At 47.7% G+C, this 15,000-nt stretch overlaps 16 non-coding genes across 16 annotated transcripts; 9 read left to right on the top strand and 7 right to left on the bottom strand.

Annotated features, from left to right (window-relative positions):
* Positions 1 to 637: 637 nt before the first annotated feature.
* TRNAN-GUU (transfer RNA asparagine (anticodon GUU)) lies at positions 638 to 711 on the top strand. The gene has a single exon. It is a non-coding gene; the product is annotated as a tRNA-Asn (tRNA).
* Positions 712 to 1,208: 497 nt separating this feature from the next.
* Positions 1,209 to 1,280, bottom strand: TRNAG-UCC (transfer RNA glycine (anticodon UCC)). Its single transcript has one exon. It is a non-coding gene; the product is annotated as a tRNA-Gly (tRNA).
* A 985-nt stretch (positions 1,281 to 2,265) lies between these two features.
* Positions 2,266 to 2,339, top strand: TRNAN-GUU (transfer RNA asparagine (anticodon GUU)). The gene has a single exon. It is a non-coding gene; the product is annotated as a tRNA-Asn (tRNA).
* Positions 2,340 to 2,836: 497 nt separating this feature from the next.
* On the bottom strand, positions 2,837 to 2,908 carry TRNAG-UCC (transfer RNA glycine (anticodon UCC)). The gene has a single exon. It is a non-coding gene; the product is annotated as a tRNA-Gly (tRNA).
* A 986-nt stretch (positions 2,909 to 3,894) lies between these two features.
* TRNAN-GUU (transfer RNA asparagine (anticodon GUU)) lies at positions 3,895 to 3,968 on the top strand. Its single transcript has one exon. It is a non-coding gene; the product is annotated as a tRNA-Asn (tRNA).
* Positions 3,969 to 4,465: 497 nt separating this feature from the next.
* TRNAG-UCC (transfer RNA glycine (anticodon UCC)) lies at positions 4,466 to 4,537 on the bottom strand. The gene has a single exon. It is a non-coding gene; the product is annotated as a tRNA-Gly (tRNA).
* A 989-nt stretch (positions 4,538 to 5,526) lies between these two features.
* On the top strand, positions 5,527 to 5,600 carry TRNAN-GUU (transfer RNA asparagine (anticodon GUU)). The gene has a single exon. It is a non-coding gene; the product is annotated as a tRNA-Asn (tRNA).
* Positions 5,601 to 6,097: 497 nt separating this feature from the next.
* On the bottom strand, positions 6,098 to 6,169 carry TRNAG-UCC (transfer RNA glycine (anticodon UCC)). Its single transcript has one exon. It is a non-coding gene; the product is annotated as a tRNA-Gly (tRNA).
* Positions 6,170 to 7,682: 1,513 nt separating this feature from the next.
* Positions 7,683 to 7,756, top strand: TRNAN-GUU (transfer RNA asparagine (anticodon GUU)). The gene has a single exon. It is a non-coding gene; the product is annotated as a tRNA-Asn (tRNA).
* A 497-nt stretch (positions 7,757 to 8,253) lies between these two features.
* Positions 8,254 to 8,325, bottom strand: TRNAG-UCC (transfer RNA glycine (anticodon UCC)). Its single transcript has one exon. It is a non-coding gene; the product is annotated as a tRNA-Gly (tRNA).
* A 1,513-nt stretch (positions 8,326 to 9,838) lies between these two features.
* Positions 9,839 to 9,912, top strand: TRNAN-GUU (transfer RNA asparagine (anticodon GUU)). Its single transcript has one exon. It is a non-coding gene; the product is annotated as a tRNA-Asn (tRNA).
* A 497-nt stretch (positions 9,913 to 10,409) lies between these two features.
* On the bottom strand, positions 10,410 to 10,481 carry TRNAG-UCC (transfer RNA glycine (anticodon UCC)). Its single transcript has one exon. It is a non-coding gene; the product is annotated as a tRNA-Gly (tRNA).
* Positions 10,482 to 11,464: 983 nt separating this feature from the next.
* TRNAN-GUU (transfer RNA asparagine (anticodon GUU)) lies at positions 11,465 to 11,538 on the top strand. The gene has a single exon. It is a non-coding gene; the product is annotated as a tRNA-Asn (tRNA).
* Positions 11,539 to 13,092: 1,554 nt separating this feature from the next.
* Positions 13,093 to 13,166, top strand: TRNAN-GUU (transfer RNA asparagine (anticodon GUU)). Its single transcript has one exon. It is a non-coding gene; the product is annotated as a tRNA-Asn (tRNA).
* A 497-nt stretch (positions 13,167 to 13,663) lies between these two features.
* Positions 13,664 to 13,735, bottom strand: TRNAG-UCC (transfer RNA glycine (anticodon UCC)). The gene has a single exon. It is a non-coding gene; the product is annotated as a tRNA-Gly (tRNA).
* A 985-nt stretch (positions 13,736 to 14,720) lies between these two features.
* TRNAN-GUU (transfer RNA asparagine (anticodon GUU)) lies at positions 14,721 to 14,794 on the top strand. Its single transcript has one exon. It is a non-coding gene; the product is annotated as a tRNA-Asn (tRNA).
* The last annotated feature ends 206 nt before the right edge of the window (positions 14,795 to 15,000 follow it).

Below are 15,000 nucleotides of genomic sequence, written 5' to 3'. Positions count from 1 at the left end.
TCTGTTTGCTGTTTTTTTTTTTTTTTTTTTTTTTAAGTGCGGTGTCACAGTTCACCCATCTCTTCAACTACAAGAACGGCCCAGGAGTAGTCTTAGCTATCCTAATATGTACGTTACAGCAGGGCCCTTATTACACTTTCTCTTACAGGGCAATGGAAACCGTTTTGCCCATGCGATAAAACAAGGTGCAAAAATGAATTCATGCCTAGCAGAGGATGGTTTCGATCCATCGACCTCTGGGTTATGGGCCCAGCACGCTTCCGCTGCACCACTCTGCTTCTGTTTGTATTCAACCTTCAAGTTTAAGAAGGGTACATTAGTTGAAATAGTTACACTACTATCTATGTTACAGCAAGGCCCTAATGACACTTTCTCTTAAGGGGCTATGGCCGACAATTGGCCCATATGGTAAGCAAGGTATAAAAACCAACGTACACCTAGCAGAGGATGGTTTCGATCCATCGACCTCTGGGTTATGGGCCCAGCACGCTTCCGCTGCGCCACTCTGCTGCCATACAGTGAATGCTTCATTGTGGGAAAAAGTGGCGTTAAACTTCTTGGAGCAGACTTACTTCCTCACTCCACAAGACACACACATACATCCCCATAAAATCATTTAGCAACAACTGCAGGCCCAGTCTCTGTGGCGCAATCGGTTAGCGCGTTCGGCTGTTAACTGAAAGGTTGGTGGTTCAAGCCCACCCAGGGACGGCCTTTCCTTTTGTGTTCAACAGTTGTCCGAAGAGAACCCCAGATAGCCATGTAGATTCATTTGAGACACGTTGGAATCTCATTCACGTTCATGAAAAGGGTGAGCAGCATCAAGTTCATGTCTTAGTGATACAACAGACATCCCTGGCAGTGTCTGTGACCAAATGAAGTTTTCTGTACCCCAGAAGCAGCAGTAAAGTATTAGCCGGGGATCGAACCCAAAGCCTGGCGACGGCTGTCAAGCCAAAGAAAGGCAGTTCAAGCCCACCCAAGGACAGGCTCGCCTTAGTGCCTTGCTTGCTATTTGTTTAGAACATTATAGAGTGTCTGCATTAAGTGTTGACCATTTAGAAAGAACTTTAAGCTGGCGTAGAGTCTGCTGCACCGGAATGGAACCTCTCCAGAGACTGAGCAGGTGCAGGATGTCCTAACTGTTCAGAGATCTTGTCTTGGTCTTGTCTTCCATGGAATTGTAGGGTGCCAAAAGCAAGCTCACATGCGTTGGCCGGGAATCGAACCCGGGTCAACTGCTTGGAAGGCAGCTATGCTCACCACTATACCACCAACGCTACATGCTGAAACTCGCCTAGCATGTACCATTGCAATATACCCAAGAGAAAAATGAGCTTGCTTATTTGCCTACTTTGCTAGATGTAAGCAGTGGGACACATGGTGATACTGCTTACAGACTTCAATTCAAGACTTCAGAAAGATCATGTGCCCCCCTGGATGATGCTGGTGCAACACACACAGCAAAGGACAGCAATTTGAAGTCTGGAAGATTCCAGGGCAAGGGTGGGAAGGATGAAAAGCTAGGTGGCCATGCAACCATTCCTGCTAACCCAAAGCTTACTTGTGCCCTACAACACATTGGCTTAAGACTTGACCAAATCCAATGCTCCAATATGGGGAAGCTTCTCTGTTTGCTGTTTTTTTTTTTTTTTTTTTTTTTTAAGTGCGGTGTCACAGTTCACCCATCTCTTCAACTACAAGAACGGCCCAGGAGTAGTCTTAGCTACCCTAATATGTACGTTACAGCAGGGCCCTTATTACACTTTCTCTTACAGGGCAATGGAAACCGTTTTGCCCATGCGATAAAGCAAGGTGCAAAAATGAATTCATGCCTAGCAGAGGATGGTTTCGATCCATCGACCTCTGGGTTATGGGCCCAGCACGCTTCCGCTGCGCCACTCTGCTTCTGTTTGTATTCAACCTTCAAGTTTAAGAAGGGTACATTAGTTGAAATAGTTACACTACTATCTATGTTACAGCAAGGCCCTAATGACACTTTCTCTTAAGGGGCTATGGCCGACAATTGGCCCATATGGTAAGCAAGGTATAAAAACCAACGTACACCTAGCAGAGGATGGTTTCGATCCATCGACCTCTGGGTTATGGGCCCAGCACGCTTCCGCTGCGCCACTCTGCTGCCATACAGTGAATGCTTCATTGTGGGAAAAAGTGGCGTTAAACTTCTTGGAACAGACTTACTTCCTCACTCCACAAGACACACATACATCACCATAAAATCATTTAGCAACAACTGCAGGCACAGTCTCTGTGGCACAATCGGTTAGCGCGTTCGGCTGTTAACCGAAAGGTTGGTGGTTCAAGCCCACCCAGGGACGGCCTTTCCTTTTGTGTTCAACAGTTGTCCGAAGAGAACCCCAGATAGCCATGTAGATTCATTTGAGACACGTTGGAATCTCATTCACGTTCATGAAAAGGGTGAGCAGCATCAAGTTCATGTCTTAGTGATACAACAGACATCCCTGGCAGTGTCTGTGACCAAATGAAGTTTTCTGTACCCCAGAAGCAGCAGTAAAGTATTAGCCGGGGATCGAACCCAAAGCCTGGCGACGGCTGTCAAGCCAAAGAAAGGCAGTTCAAGCCCACCCAAGGACAGGCTCGCCTTAGTGCCTTGCTAGCTATTTGTTTAGAACATTATAGAGTGTCTGCATTAAGTGTTGACCATTTAGAAAGAACTTTAAGCTGGCGTAGAGTCTGCTGCACCGGAATGGAACCTCTCCAGAGACTGAGCAGGTGCAGGATGTCCTAACTGTTCAGAGATCTTGTCTTGGTCTTGTCTTCCATGGAATTGTAGGGTGCCAAAAGCAAGCTCACATGCGTTGGCCGGGAATCGAACCCGGGTCAACTGCTTGGAAGGCAGCTATGCTCACCACTATACCACCAACGCTACATGCTGAAACTCGCCTAGCATGTACCATTGCAATATACCCAAGAGAAAAATGAGCTTGCTTATTTGCCTACTTTGCTAGATGTAAGCAGTGGGACACATGGTGATACTGCTTACAGACTTCAATTCAAGACTTCAGAAAGATCATGTGCCCCCCTGGATGATGCTGGTGCAACACACACAGCAAAGGACAGCAATTTGAAGTCTGGAAGATTCCAGGGCAAGGGTGGGAAGGATGAAAAGCTAGGTGGCCATGCAACCATTCCTGCTAACCCAAAGCTTACTTGTGCCCTACAACACATTGGCTTAAGACTTGACCAAATCCAATGCTCCAATATGGGGAAGCTTCTCTGTTTGCTGTTTTTTTTTTTTTTTTTTTTTTTTTAAGTGCGGTGTCACAGTTCACCCATCTCTTCAACTACAAGAACGGCCCAGGAGTAGTCTTAGCTACCCTAATATGTACGTTACAGCAGGGCCCTTATTACACTTTCTCTTACAGGGCAATGGAAACCGTTTTGCCCATGCGATAAAGCAAGGTGCAAAAATGAATTCATGCCTAGCAGAGGATGGTTTCGATCCATCGACCTCTGGGTTATGGGCCCAGCACGCTTCCGCTGCGCCACTCTGCGTCTGCTTGTATTCAACCTTCAAGTTTAAGAAGGGTACATTAGTTGAAATAGTTACACTACTATCTATGTTACAGCAAGGCCCTAATGACACTTTCTCTTAAGGGGCTATGGCCGACAATTGGCCCATATGGTAAGCAAGGTATGAAAACCAACGTACACCTAGCAGAGGATGGTTTCAATCCATCGACCTCTGGGTTATGGGCCCAGCACGCTTCCGCTGCGCCACTCTGCTGCCATACAGTGAATGCTTCATTGTGGGAAAAAGTGGCGTTAAACTTCTTGGAGCAGACTTACTTCCTCACTCCACAAGACACACATACATCCCCATAAAATCATTTAGCAACAACTGCAGGCACAGTCTCTGTGGCGCAATCGGTTAGCGCGTTCGGCTGTTAACCGAAAGGTTGGTGGTTCAAGCCCACTCAGGGACGGCCTTTCCTTTTGTGTTCAACAGTTGTCCGAAGAGAACCCCAGATAGCCATGTAGATTCATTTGAGACACGTTGGAATCTCATTCACGTTCATGAAAAGGGTGAGCAGCATCAAGTTCATGTCTTAGTGATACAACAGACATCCCTGGCAGTGTCTGTGACCAAATGAAGTTTTCTGTACCCCAGAAGCAGCAGTAAAGTATTAGCCGGGGATCGAACCCAAAGCCTGGCGACGGCTGTCAAGCCAAAGAAAGGCAGTTCAAGCCCACCCAAGGACAGGCTCGCCTTAGTGCCTTGCTAGCTATTTGTTTAGAACATTATAGAGTGTCTGCATTAAGTGTTGACCATTTAGAAAGAACTTTAAGCTGGCGTAGAGTCTGCTGCACCGGAATGGAACCTCTCCAGAGACTGAGCAGGTGCAGGATGTCCTAACTGTTCAGAGATCTTGTCTTGGTCTTGTCTTCCATGGAATTGTAGGGTGCCAAAAGCAAGCTCACATGCGTTGGCCGGGAATCGAACCCGGGTCAACTGTTTGGAAGGCAGCTATGCTCACCACTATACCACCAACGCTACATGCTGAAACTCGCCTAGCATGTACCATTGCAATATACCCAAGAGAAAAATGAGCTTGCTTATTTGCCTACTTTGCTAGATGTAAGCAGTGGGACACATGGTGATACTGCTTACAGACTTCAATTCAAGACTTCAGAAAGATCATGTGCCCCCCTGGATGATGCTGGTGCAACACACACAGCAAAGGACAGCAATTTGAAGTCTGGAAGATTCCAGGGCAAGGGTGGGAAGGATGAAAAGCTAGGTGGCCATGCAACCATTCCTGCTAACCCAAAGCTTACTTGTGCCCTACAACACATTGGCTTAAGACTTGACCAAATCCAATGCTCCAATATGGGGAAGCTTCTCTGTTTGCTGTTTTTTTTTTTTTTTTTTTTTTTTTTTTAAGTGCGGTGTCACAGTTCACCCATCTCTTCAACTACAAGAACGGCCCAGGAGTAGTCTTAGCTACCCTAATATGTACGTTACAGCAGGGCCCTTATTACACTTTCTCTTACAGGGCAATGGAAACCGTTTTGCCCATGCGATAAAGCAAGGTGCAAAAATGAATTCATGCCTAGCAGAGGATGGTTTCGATCCATCGACCTCTGGGTTATGGGCCCAGCACGCTTCCGCTGCGCCACTCTGCTTCTGTTTGTATTCAACCTTCAAGTTTAAGAAGGGTACATTAGTTGAAATAGTTACACTACTATCTATGTTACAGCAAGGCCCTAATGACACTTTCTCTTAAGGGGCTATGGCCGACAATTGGCCCATATGGTAAGCAAGGTATAAAAACCAACGTACACCTAGCAGAGGATGGTTTCGATCCATCGACCTCTGGGTTATGGGCCCAGCACGCTTCCGCGGCGCCACTCTGCTGCCATACAGTGAATGCTTCATTGTGGGAAAAAGTGGCGTTAAACTTCTTGGAGCAGACTTACTTCCTCACTCCACAAGACACACATACATCCCCATAAAATCATTTAGCAACAACTGCAGGCACAGTCTCTGTGGCGCAATCGGTTAGCGCGTTCGGCTGTTAACCGAAAGGTTGGTGGTTCAAGCCCACTCAGGGACGGCCTTTCCTTTTGTGTTCAACAGTTGTCCGAAGAGAACCCCAGATAGCCATGTAGATTCATTTGAGACACGTTGGAATCTCATTCACGTTCATGAAAAGGGTGAGCAGCATCAAGTTCATGTCTTAGTGATACAACAGACATCCCTGGCAGAGTCTGTGACCAAATGAAGTTTTCTGTACCCCAGAAGCAGCAGTAAAGTATTAGCCGGGGATCGAACCCAAAGCCTGGCGACGGCTGTCAAGCCAAAGAAAGGCAGTTCAAGCCCACCCAAGGACAGGCTCGCCTTAGTGCCTTGCTAGCTATTTGTTTAGAACATTATAGAGTGTCTGCATTAAGTGTTGACCATTTAGAAAGAACTTTAAGCTGGCGTAGAGTCTGCTGCACCGGAATGGAACCTCTCCAGAGACTGAGCAGGTGCAGGATGTCCTAACTGTTCAGAGATCTTGTCTTGGTCTTGTCTTCCATGGAATTGTAGGGTGCCAAAAGCAAGCTCACATGCGTTGGCCGGGAATCGAACCCAGGTCAACTGCTTGGAAGGCAGCTATGCTCACCACTATACCACCAACGCTACATGCTGAAACTCGCCTAGCATGTACCATTGCAATATACCCAAGAGAAAAATGAGCTTGCTTATTTGCCTACTTTGCTAGATGTAAGCAGTGGGACACATGGTGATACTGCTTACAGACTTCAATTCAAGACTTCAGAAAGATCATGTGCCCCCCTGGATGATGCTGGTGCAACACACACAGCAAAGGACAGCAATTTGAAGTCTGGAAGATTCCAGGGCAAGGGTGGGAAGGATGAAAAGCTAGGTGGCCATGCAACCATTCCTGCTAACCCAAAGCTTACTTGTGCCCTACAACACATTGGCTTAAAGAGGATCTGTAACATAAAAAGATCCCCTGGGGGGTACTCACCTCGGGTGGGGGAAGCCTCCGGATCCTAATGAGGCTTCCCACGCCGTCCTCCATCCGTCAGGGGTCTCGCTGCAGCCCTCCGTGGAGTCCGGGCAGCGGTGACGTCATTATTTACCTTCCTGGCTCCAGCGCAGGCGCTCTGACGGCTGTCGGCTCCGAACTACACGGAAATACCCGATCGCCGTCGGGTCTGCTCTACTGCGCAGGCGCAAGTTTCCGGCGCCTGCGCAGTAGAGCGGACCCGACTGAGATCGGGTATTTCCGTGTAGTTCGGAACGGAAAGCCTCCACAGCGCCCCCCGCTGGAGCCAGCAAAGGTAAATATTAAACTAACAGTCGGCACAGTCGCCGGCTGTTCGGAGGGCTGCGGAGAGACCCCCGTGGGACAGAGGACGGCGTGGGAAGCCTCATTAGGATCCGGAGGCTTCCCCCACCCGAGGTGAGTACCCCCCAGGGGATCTTTTTAATGTTACAGAGTCTCTTTAAGACTTGACCAAATCCAATGCTCCAATATGGGGAAGCTTCTCTGTTTGCTGTTTTTTTTTTTTTTTTTTTTTTTTTAAGTGCGGTGTCACAGTTCACCCATCTCTTCAACTACAAGAACGGCCCAGGAGTAGTCTTAGCTACCCTAATATGTACGTTACAGCAGGGCCCTTATTACACTTTCTCTTACAGGGCAATGGAAACCGTTTTGCCCATGCGATAAAGCAAGGTGCAAAAATGAATTCATGCCTAGCAGAGGATGGTTTCGATCCATTGACCTCTGGGTTATGGGCCCAGCACGCTTCCGCTGCGCCACTCTGCTTCTGTTTGTATTCAACCTTCAAGTTTAAGAAGGGTACATTAGTTGAAATAGTTACACTACTATCTATGTTACAGCAAGGCCCTAATGACACTTTCTCTTAAGGGGCTATGGCCGACAATTGGCCCATATGGTAAGCAAGGTATAAAAACCAACGTACACCTAGCAGAGGATGGTTTCGATCCATCGACCTCTGGGTTATGGGCCCAGCACGCTTCCGCTGCGCCACTCTGCTGCCATACAGTGAATGCTTCATTGTGGGAAAAAGTGGCGTTAAACTTCTTGGAGCAGACTTACTTCCTCACTCCACAAGACACACATACATCCCCATAAAATCATTTAGCAACAACTGCAGGCACAGTCTCTGTGGCGCAATCGGTTAGCGCGTTCGGCTGTTAACCGAAAGGTTGGTGGTTCAAGCCCACCCAGGGACGGCCTTTCCTTTTGTGTTCAACAGTTGTCCGAAGAGAACCCCAGATAGCCATGTAGATTCATTTGAGACACGTTGGAATCTCATTCACGTTCATGAAAAGGGTGAGCAGCATCAAGTTCATGTCTTAGTGATACAACAGACATCCCTGGCAGTGTCTGTGACCAAATGAAGTTTTCTGTACCCCAGAAGCAGCAGTAAAGTATTAGCCGGGGATCGAACCCAAAGCCTGGCGACGGCTGTCAAGCCAAAGAAAGGCAGTTCAAGCCCACCCAAGGACAGGCTCGCCTTAGTGCCTTGCTAGCTATTTGTTTAGAACATTATAGAGTGTCTGCATTAAGTGTTGACCATTTAGAAAGAACTTTAAGCTGGCGTAGAGTCTGCTGCACCGGAATGGAACCTCTCCAGAGACTGAGCAGGTGCAGGATGTCCTAACTGTTCAGAGATCTTGTCTTGGTCTTGTCTTCCATGGAATTGTAGGGTGCCAAAAGCAAGCTCACATGCGTTGGCCGGGAATCGAACCCGGGTCAACTGCTTGGAAGACAGCTATGCTCACCACTATACCACCAACGCTACATGCTGAAACTCGCCTAGCATGTACCATTGCAATATACCCAAGAGAAAAATGAGCTTGCTTATTTGCCTACTTTGCTAGATGTAAGCAGTGGGACACATGGTGATACTGCTTACAGACTTCAATTCAAGACTTCAGAAAGATCATGTGCCCCCCTGGATGATGCTGGTGCAACACACACAGCAAAGGACAGCAATTTGAAGTCTGGAAGATTCCAGGGCAAGGGTGGGAAGGATGAAAAGCTAGGTGGCCATGCAACCATTCCTGCTAACCCAAAGCTTACTTGTGCCCTACAACACATTGGCTTAAAGAGGATCTGTAACATAAAAAGATCCCCTGGGGGGTACTCACCTCGGGTGGGGGAAGCCTCCGGATCCTAATGAGGCTTCCCACGCCGTCCTCCATCCGTCAGGGGTCTCGCTGCAGCCCTCCGTGGAGTCCGGGCAGCGGTGACGTCATTATTTACCTTCCTGGCTCCAGCGCAGGCGCTCTGACGGCTGTCGGCTCCGAACTACACGGAAATACCCGATCGCCGTCGGGTCTGCTCTACTGCGCAGGCGCAAGTTTCCGGCGCCTGCGCAGTAGAGCGGACCCGACTGAGATCGGGTATTTCCGTGTAGTTCGGAACGGAAAGCCTCCACAGCGCCCCCCGCTGGAGCCAGCAAAGGTAAATATTAAACTAACAGTCGGCACAGTCGCCGGCTGTTCGGAGGGCTGCGGAGAGACCCCCGTGGGACAGAGGACGGCGTGGGAAGCCTCATTAGGATCCGGAGGCTTCCCCCACCCGAGGTGAGTACCCCCCAGGGGATCTTTTTAATGTTACAGAGTCTCTTTAAGACTTGACCAAATCCAATGCTCCAATATGGGGAAGCTTCTCTGTTTGCTGTTTTTTTTTTTTTTTTTTTTTTTTTAAGTGCGGTGTCACAGTTCACCCATCTCTTCAACTACAAGAACGGCCCAGGAGTAGTCTTAGCTACCCTAATATGTACGTTACAGCAGGGCCCTTATTACACTTTCTCTTACAGGGCAATGGAAACCGTTTTGCCCATGCGATAAAGCAAGGTGCAAAAATGAATTCATGCCTAGCAGAGGATGGTTTCGATCCATTGACCTCTGGGTTATGGGCCCAGCACGCTTCCGCTGCGCCACTCTGCTTCTGTTTGTATTCAACCTTCAAGTTTAAGAAGGGTACATTAGTTGAAATAGTTACACTACTATCTATGTTACAGCAAGGCCCTAATGACACTTTCTCTTAAGGGGCTATGGCCGACAATTGGCCCATATGGTAAGCAAGGTATAAAAACCAACGTACACCTAGCAGAGGATGGTTTCGATCCATCGACCTCTGGGTTATGGGCCCAGCACGCTTCCGCTGCGCCACTCTGCTGCCATACAGTGAATGCTTCATTGTGGGAAAAAGTGGCGTTAAACTTCTTGGAGCAGACTTACTTCCTCACTCCACAAGACACACATACATCCCCATAAAATCATTTAGCAACAACTGCAGGCACAGTCTCTGTGGCGCAATCGGTTAGCGCGTTCGGCTGTTAACCGAAAGGTTGGTGGTTCAAGCCCACCCAGGGACGGCCTTTCCTTTTGTGTTCAACAGTTGTCCGAAGAGAACCCCAGATAGCCATGTAGATTCATTTGAGACACGTTGGAATCTCATTCACGTTCATGAAAAGGGTGAGCAGCATCAAGTTCATGTCTTAGTGATACAACAGACATCCCTGGCAGTGTCTGTGACCAAATGAAGTTTTCTGTACCCCAGAAGCAGCAGTAAAGTATTAGCCGGGGATCGAACCCAAAGCCTGGCGACGGCTGTCAAGCCAAAGAAAGGCAGTTCAAGCCCACCCAAGGACAGGCTCGCCTTAGTGCCTTGCTAGCTATTTGTTTAGAACATTATAGAGTGTCTGCATTAAGTGTTGACCATTTAGAAAGAACTTTAAGCTGGCGTAGAGTCTGCTGCACCGGAATGGAACCTCTCCAGAGACTGAGCAGGTGCAGGATGTCCTAACTGTTCAGAGATCTTGTCTTGGTCTTGTCTTCCATGGAATTGTAGGGTGCCAAAAGCAAGCTCACATGCGTTGGCCGGGAATCGAACCCGGGTCAACTGCTTGGAAGACAGCTATGCTCACCACTATACCACCAACGCTACATGCTGAAACTCGCCTAGCATGTACCATTGCAATATACCCAAGAGAAAAATGAGCTTGCTTATTTGCCTACTTTGCTAGATGTAAGCAGTGGGACACATGGTGATACTGCTTACAGACTTCAATTCAAGACTTCAGAAAGATCATGTGCCCCCCTGGATGATGCTGGTGCAACACACACAGCAAAGGACAGCAATTTGAAGTCTGGAAGATTCCAGGGCAAGGGTGGGAAGGATGAAAAGCTAGGTGGCCATGCAACCATTCCTGCTAACCCAAAGCTTACTTGTGCCCTACAACACATTGGCTTAAGACTTGACCAAATCCAATGCTCCAATATGGGGAAGCTTCTCTGTTTGCTGTTTTTTTTTTTTTTTTTTTTTTAAGTGCGGTGTCACAGTTCACCCATCTCTTCAACTACAAGAACGGCCCAGGAGTAGTCTTAGCTATCCTAATATGTACGTTACAGCAGGGCCCTTATTACACTTTCTCTTACAGGGCAATGGAAACCGTTTTGCCCATGCGATAAAACAAGGTGCAAAAATGAATTCATGCCTAGCAGAGGATGGTTTCGATCCATCGACCTCTGGGTTATGGGCCCAGCACGCTTCCGCTGCGCCACTCTGCTTCTGTTTGTATTCAACCTTCAAGTTTAAGAAGGGTACATTAGTTGAAATAGTTACACTACTATCTATGTTACAGCAAGGCCCTAATGACACTTTCTCTTAAGGGGCTATGGCCGACAATTGGCCCATATGGTAAGCAAGGTATAAAAACCAACGTACACCTAGCAGAGGATGGTTTCGATCCATCGACCTCTGGGTTATGGGCCCAGCACGCTTCCGCTGCGCCACTCTGCTGCCATACAGTGAATGCTTCATTGTGGGAAAAAGTGGCGTTAAACTTCTTGGAGCAGACTTACTTCCTCACTCCACAAGACACACATACATCCCCATAAAATCATTTAGCAACAACTGCAGGCACAGTCTCTGTGGCGCAATCGGTTAGCGCGTTCGGCTGTTAACCGAAAGGTTGGTGGTTCAAGCCCACCCAGGGACGGCCTTTCCTTTTGTGTTCAACAGTTGTCCGAAGAGAACCCCAGATAGCCATGTAGATTCATTTGAGACACGTTGGAATCTCATTCACGTTCATGAAAAGGGTGAGCAGCATCAAGTTCATGTCTTAGTGATACAACAGACATCCCTGGCAGTGTCTGTGACCAAATGAAGTTTTCTGTACCCCAGAAGCAGCAGTAAAGTATTAGCCGGGGATCGAACCCAAAGCCTGGCGACGGCTGTCAAGCCAAAGAAAGGCAGTTCAAGCCCACCCAAGGACAGGCTCGCCTTAGTGCCTTGCTAGCTATTTGTTTAGAACATTATAGAGTGTCTGCATTAAGTGTTGACCATTTAGAAAGAACTTTAAGCTGGCGTAGAGTCTGCTGCACCGGAATGGAACCTCTCCAGAGACTGAGCAGGTGCAGGATGTCCTAACTGTTCAGAGATCTTGTCTTGGTCTTGTCTTCCATGGAATTGTAGGGTGCCAAAAGCAAGCTCACATGCATTGGCTGGGAACCGAACCCGGGTCAACTGCTTGGAAGGCAGCTATGCTCACCACTATACCACCAACGCTACATGCTGAAACTCGCCTAGCATGTACCATTGCAATATACCCAAGAGAAAAATGAGCTTGCTTATTTGCCTACTTTGCTAGATGTAAGCAGTGGGACACATGGTGATACTGCTTACAGACTTCAATTCAAGACTTCAGAAAGATCATGTGCCCCCCTGGATGATGCTGGTGCAACACACACAGCAAAGGACAGCAATTTGAAGTCTGGAAGATTCCAGGGCAAGGGTGGGAAGGATGAAAAGCTAGGTGGCCATGCAACCATTCCTGCTAACCCAAAGCTTACTTGTGCCCTACAACACATTGGCTTAAGACTTGACCAAATCCAATGCTCCAATATGGGGAAGCTTCTCTGTTTGCTGTTTTTTTTTTTTTTTTTTTTTTTTAAGTGCGGTGTCACAGTTCACCCATCTCTTCAACTACAAGAACGGCCCAGGAGTAGTCTTAGCTACCCTAATATGTACGTTACAGCAGGGCCCTTATTACACTTTCTCTTACAGGGCAATGGAAACCGTTTTGCCCATGCGATAAAGCAAGGTGCAAAAATGAATTCATGCCTAGCAGAGGATGGTTTCGATCCATTAACCTCTGGGTTATGGGCCCAGCACGCTTCCGCTGCGCCACTCTGCTTCTGTTTGTATTCAACCTTCAAGTTTAAGAAGGGTACATTAGTTGAAATAGTTACACTACTATCTATGCTACAGCAAGGACCTAATGACACTTTCTCTTAAGGGGCTATGGCCGACAATTGGCCCATATTGTAAGCAAGGTATAAAAACCAACGTACACCTAGCAGAGGATGGTTTCGATCCATCGACCTCTGGGTTATGGGCCCAGCACGCTTCCGCTGCGCCACTCTGCTGCCATACAGTGAATGCTTCATTGTGGGAAAAAGTGGCGTTAAACTTCTTGGAGCAGACTTACTTCCTCACTCCACAAGACACACATACATCCCCATAAAATCATTTAGCAACAACTGCAGGCACAGTCTCTGTGGCGCAATCGGTTAGCGCGTTCGGCTGTTAACCGAAAGGTTGGTGGTTCAAGCCCACCCAGGGACGGCCTTTCCTTTTGTGTTCAACAGTTGTCCGAAGAGAACCCCAGATAGCCATGTAGATTCATTTGAGACACGTTGGAATCTCATTCACGTTCATGAAAAGGGTGAGCAGCATCAAGTTCATGTCTTAGTGATACAACAGACATCCCTGGCAGTGTCTGTGACCAAATGAAGTTTTCTGTACCCCAGAAGCAGCAGTAAAGTATTAGCCGGGGATCGAACCCAAAGCCTGGCGACGGCTGTCAAGCCAAAGAAAGGCAGTTCAAGCCCACCCAAGGACAGGCTCGCCTTAGTGCCTTGCTAGCTATTTGTTTAGAACATTATAGAGTGTCTGCATTAAGTGTTGACCATTTAGAAAGAACTTTAAGCTGGCGTAGAGTCTGCTGCACCGGAATGGAACCTCTCCAGAGACTGAGCAGGTGCAGGATGTCCTAACTGTTCAGAGATCTTGTCTTGGTCTTGTCTTCCATGGAATTGTAGGGTGCCAAAAGCAAGCTCACATGCGTTGGCCGGGAATCGAACCCGGGTCAACTGCTTGGAAGACAGCTATGCTCACCACTATACCACCAACGCTACATGCTGAAACTCGCCTAGCATGTACCATTGCAATATACCCAAGAGAAAAATGAGCTTGCTTATTTGCCTACTTTGCTAGATGTAAGCAGTGGGACACATGGTGATACTGCTTACAGACTTCAATTCAAGACTTCAGAAAGATCATGTGCCCCCCTGGATGATGCTGGTGCAACACACACAGCAAAGGACAGCAATTTGAAGTCTGGAAGATTCCAGGGCAAGGGTGGGAAGGATGAAAAGCTAGGTGGCCATGCAACCATTCCTGCTAACCCAAAGCTTACTTGTGCCCTACAACACATTGGCTTAAGACTTGACCAAATCCAATGCTCCAATATGGGGAAGCTTCTCTGTTTGCTGTTTTTTTTTTTTTTTTTTTTTTTTAAGTGCGGTGTCACAGTTCACCCATCTCTTCAACTACAAGAACGGCCCAGGAGTAGTCTTAGCTATCCTAATATGTACGTTACAGCAGGGCCCTTATTACACTTTCTCTTACAGGGCAATGGAAACCGTTTTGCCCATGCGATAAAACAAGGTGCAAAAATGAATTCATGCCTAGCAGAGGATGGTTTCGATCCATCGACCTCTGGGTTATGGGCCCAGCACGCTTCCGCTGCGCCACTCTGCTTCTGTTTGTATTCAACCTTCAAGTTTAAGAAGGGTACATTAGTTGAAATAGTTACACTACTATCTATGTTACAGCAAGGCCCTAATGACACTTTCTCTTAAGGGGCTATGGCCGACAATTGGCCCATATGGTAAGCAAGGTATAAAAACCAACGTACACCTAGCAGAGGATGGTTTCGATCCATCGACCTCTGGGTTATGGGCCCAGCACGCTTCCGCTGCGCCACTCTGCTGCCATACAGTGAATGCTTCATTGTGGGAAAAAGTGGCGTTAAACTTCTTGGAGCAGACTTACTTCCTCACTCCACAAGACACACATACATCCCCATAAAATCATTTAGCAACAACTGCAGGCACAGTCTCTGTGGCGCAATCGGTTAGCGCGTTCGGCTGTTAACCGAAAGGTTGGTGGTTCAAGCCCACCCAGGGACGGCCTTTCCTTTTGTGTTCAATAGTTGTCCGAAGAGAACCCCAGATAGCCATGTAGATTCATTTGAGACACGTTGGAATCTCATTCACGTTCATGAAAAGGGTGAGCAGCATCAAGTTCATGTCTTAGTGATACAACAGACATCCCTGGCAGTGTCTGTGACCAAATGAAGTTTTCTGTACCCCAGAAGCAGCAGTAAAGTATTAGC

This window comes from Hyperolius riggenbachi, chromosome 4 (genome assembly GCF_040937935.1).
Source record: "Hyperolius riggenbachi isolate aHypRig1 chromosome 4, aHypRig1.pri, whole genome shotgun sequence".
Classification (NCBI taxonomy): Eukaryota; Metazoa; Chordata; class Amphibia; order Anura; family Hyperoliidae; genus Hyperolius; species Hyperolius riggenbachi.
This window is presented reverse-complemented; position numbering and strand designations above follow the sequence as displayed.